Below are 4569 nucleotides of genomic sequence, written 5' to 3'. Positions count from 1 at the left end.
GAAATATCTCTCTTTCTATATAAAAGTCCGAGTTTGAAAAAACTTTTGAACTGACGAGAATACCTTTTATTTTCTATCATATTACTAAATTCATATTTAAAATAAAAAATTGAAGTAAAAATAATTACAATTTAATAGAAGATGTGATAATTATTACACATTTAAAATATTATAATTTAATATAATTATTAGTTAAAAAATGTTGATTTAATTTTAAAATAGAGTTATTATTGAAATAGAACTCTAAGCATATAATGTAACAGGGAAGTTTGTGATAATTATTATTTAAATGACAATTATTAGTTAAAAAATTTTATTTAAGAAAAGTTATATTAATTTTATTTGTGTAAAAGACACTTAATTAATATATTAAAATTAATAAAGCTAATCAACTATTATTTTTGAATAATGTCATTTGAATTAATTAGATAAAATAAAATTATATTGCAGATTAAATAAAATTATATTTGAAAATGTTTTAATTATGGTTTGAAAACTTTTTTGAATTAATAAAATAATATTTTTTAATTATATTCAATATTTTAAATAAAAATTATCTTACTTAATTATTGAAATTGAAAAATATAATTTTTTAAAAATTAATTAAATATTAAACAGGTAAAGTAAGCTAGTATTTATTAAAGAGGAAAGTCCCGAAAGCATGTCCCCAAAAACAAAGTAAAAGGCCCCAGCCCCAGTCACAGCCACAGCCACAGCCACAGCCCTAGAAGATTTTATATTCATCGTCGAAGTTACTGTTCGCCGCTCAAAAGCTTCTCTTTTTCCGGGTATAATTTCCCTTTCCTCTTTTATTTTCTGCGTTCTCGATCGCTGAACTGATTATACTTATATGATATTACGATATTGCTTATTGCCTTCGAACGGATTTTCTGTATTGCAATTTTATATAAATAGATTTTGATGGGAATCCAATTCGAAACCTAGAAACAGTGCAAGAGGTTGTTTGTTTATAATAATTATAAATGTTCCCTGCATATATGTTTTTTTTTCTCTGATTGTTGCTTCCAGATGATAGATATTGATGAATATAATCGGTTGGGCAGGGAATTTTATATGGTTAGTTTGTTTTAGTATCGATGGCAAACAGACCAGACCCAGATATCGATGATGATTTCAGTGAAATTTACAAGGAGTACACTGGCCCGCTAGGGTCCGCAGTGTCCAAGGCACAAGATAGGGTGAAAGAGAATAAACGTTCTCATGCTGCTTCAAATGAGGAAGAGGAACAGCGTGACCCCAATGCTGTCCCCACTGACTTCACTAGCCGGGAAGCCAAGGTCTGGGAGGCTAAATCCAAGGCTACTGAGAGGAATTGGAAGAAGAGGAAAGAAGAAGAAATGATTTGCAAATATGTGGAGAATCGGGTCACTTTACTCAGGTATTAACTATCAATGGGTTCGTGTTTCTGTTCGAATGTACCATTAGTTGCTTCGATAACACAGATATCATGAATAACCTGTTTATAATGTGATAAACATTTACCTGCTTGTATATGTAACCCCCCCCCCACTTTCTTTTTTCTGCTTTTATCTTTTCTTTCTGCACTCACAATTTCTTATTGAAGTAATGGCAGATATCCCTGTTTGAGCTAGGTAGAAGTAATGGTAGAATTTCTTAATTTCCTAGAGAAGAGAAGATTCATTCCCTTGTTTCTTAGGTGTGATGCTGTTTCATATATTTGTAGGGTTGCCCCTCCACTCTTGGAGCAAATCGCAAGTCTCAAGATTTTTTTGAAAGGGTACCTGCTAGAGACCCACATGCCAGAGCACTTTTCACCGAGAAAGTTATTCAGAGGATCGAGAAAGATATTGGTTGCAAAATCAAAATGGATGAGAAGTTTATAATTGTTAGTGGTAAGGATAGGTTAATATTGAAAAAGGGTGTGGATGCTGTACACAAAGTAAAGGATGAAGGTGATCAAAGGGGCTCTTCTAGTTCTCGCATGAGCAGATCAAGGTCACCTGAGCGAAGTCCTGTTGGTGCACGGTTGCGACGTCCTGAATCACAAAGGGCTCATTCAGGACCACATAACTCACCACACTTCCAACAGCGATTTGGTAGGCAAGATAAGGCTGTGGAAGACCGTGTACGTGAGGATCTACGGAAAATTTCTAGAGATTCTCCGCAAGGTAGGGACAGCATAGGATATGTTTACGGCATCAATATAAAGCTGGTAATCCCATGCTCGTGGCGTGTTTGCTGTCTAGGTTATCCTGTATGTTATAAAAATTATTTGATTGTAAATTTTAATAATGCTGCTTACATTTTATCATTTGTTGCAGCAAGAGGTAAGTTCTTATGTTCAAGCATTATGTATACGGTTCTGAAGTAATGTCAAGAGTTGGTCCGAATTGAATGGATTGTCTCCAAAATTTATTTACTGAAAGCATTTGTGGATTGCAACGGATGGGTGCACTTTGTGAATATAAGATATTGTGTCTAGTTAAAAGCTGATCTTTGCGCATTTGAATCAAGTGCTTACCATACTCTTCATTTCATGAAGCTTATGGTAATGATGGAGCTAGAAGTCGCTCGAGCCACTCTAAATCCCCAGGCCGTTTACCTTATGGTGGCAACTCATTTAATTCCTACGATGGTCATAATCGAAACATGGGAGCTTATAGAACTGAGGGATGGGATACTGAGAGACGGGGATCTGATTTGCAATCTGGCAATCAGTTTGAATACCATGCCTTCCCTCAAACGTTAGATGAGTTGGAGTTGGAATTTAAGAGAGAGGCAACGGAACTTGGAAGAATTCGTGATAAGGAAGAAGATGAAGAGAATTATAAGCATCGGGAGGTAAGATGTTTATCTTGTTTGACTATCGTGTGTGCTTTTGGTGCTGCCTATATCTTTCTGAGATAAGGTAAAATTTTTTATAACTTAGTTATCAATGTTGGATTGTAACTTTCTGTACTGTTAATTAACTACAATGAACACCATGAAGTTCAAAACTCTAAAGCTGGAAACAGAGGTTTTTGTTCTTACTTTGTTTCTTAGTAGAACATATTCCTGGAGTGCTGTGTAGACTTTTTCCCTCTTGTTCATCCTTATGGGGCTAATCTGTATACCCTTAGACTATCTCTGTTTATGGAAAGCCATACATCATTTAGATTGTTTATGGGCATCTTATGGTGTGGGTTGAATGTTAGAGATGAGTGTGTGAGGTATCTATCAGTGTCAATGTGCAGTCACATTGAATTATCTGACCTCTTTTACACTGGGGGACAAGAAGAAAGAACTGCTGTTGTGTGGTCTTCATCATCGAATGATATAGGGAGAGGAGAGCCATTCCACTGTTTGTTGTATCAGCATGGAAATTCTGATTCTGACTTATGGTTTTACAAATTTTAGACTATCAAGGAGATGAGAGAGAACTACATCAAGAAATCAGCTATATTGAGGGACACACATACAAAACAGTGGGAAGAGTTTCTTCAATTTGATGCCCAAAGGCGTCAGCAACAGGCACGGCAACAAATGTCTGCTTCAAGCTTTGGTGCTTATAAACAGCAGGGTTATTCTGAATACGATGGCCCGTCTGTCCATGCTCATTACGCTGGAGCTGGTTTACCTATGGATTCTAGGGGCAGGTACCCAAATCCTATGGAAAATTATTCCTCTAGGCTTCATGACTCTTATGGTGAGTTTCAACGTCAGAGGCGTGACGATTTTGGGAAAGCTTACAATCGGTACTAAATCAATATAACAGGCTTGATTAGGTGAGTTATTGCACGCTTTAATGATAATGGGAAATGATTGATTCCATTCATTTCTTTTCTTTCTCAATTCCTTCGTTGTTCTTAATCTTATCTGAATTTCTGGCAAGTGGCAAGTCTCTGCTACATAAGATACTCTTGGGGTGTGGATGGAAAACATTATTCAATTATTTTCATTCTTCGTTGGTACTCAGTTGAAAGAATGTTTGAGGGTTTAGGTTGTTAATTCCGAGTCCTACTTTGGTAGGAAGACAGTTAGTGGAGTTGTATTTGTGGTTATTTTAGATTCTATTTCTTCTTTGAATTACTTTAAAGCTTTGCTCCAAAAATTTTCAGGGTCAATCAGATCTTGGTCGGTTAGGGAGTAAAAGATTGGTGAGCTCAAGTCTAGGTAAGTAAGTTGGTTCTGTATCAGAGTTGAGAAGGGAACACTACTACTACTCTTTTAATGTTTTCATTGCAGTTTGTTCCAAATTCAAGTATTATAATTTGGCTCTGTCCAGAACTTTATTGAAGAATATCAGACGCAGTTTTGGATTTTTAGTTAGAGTAGTAATATTTGGAAATGAACCTTGTCCTGAATGATTGTTGATTTGCATTAAGTAGTGGACTCTACATTTTAAAGGGCGGCATGAGCAAGTTTTCTGTTTTGTGTTTTTGTACTATATTTCTTACTAAACCTTCATATCATTTGAAAAAAAAGGGGGGGGGGTTCACTTGCATCCAATGTGTTATTCATGGACCATTGTACTGTCCATGCTCCAGGTATTTGATAGTTGCCAGGTTTTTATTTATTTCTCTTTCAAGTAAATTTGGTGTCATGGCA

At 35.5% G+C, this 4569-nt stretch overlaps 1 non-coding gene across 1 annotated transcript; it reads left to right on the top strand.

Annotated features, from left to right (window-relative positions):
- Positions 1-660: 660 nt before the first annotated feature.
- Positions 661-4367, top strand: LOC107910004 (uncharacterized). The gene is made up of 6 exons (XR_005930595.1): positions 661-788; positions 1065-1399; positions 1706-2150; positions 2525-2823; positions 3379-3746; positions 4080-4367. It is a non-coding gene; the product is annotated as an uncharacterized protein (transcript).
- The last annotated feature ends 202 nt before the right edge of the window (positions 4368-4569 follow it).

Source organism: Gossypium hirsutum, chromosome A07 (assembly GCF_007990345.1).
Source record: "Gossypium hirsutum isolate 1008001.06 chromosome A07, Gossypium_hirsutum_v2.1, whole genome shotgun sequence".
In the NCBI taxonomy this organism is placed as follows: Eukaryota; Viridiplantae; Streptophyta; class Magnoliopsida; order Malvales; family Malvaceae; genus Gossypium; species Gossypium hirsutum.
The sequence above is the reverse complement of the archived record's forward strand: the minus strand, read 5'-3'. Positions and strand labels throughout refer to the sequence as shown.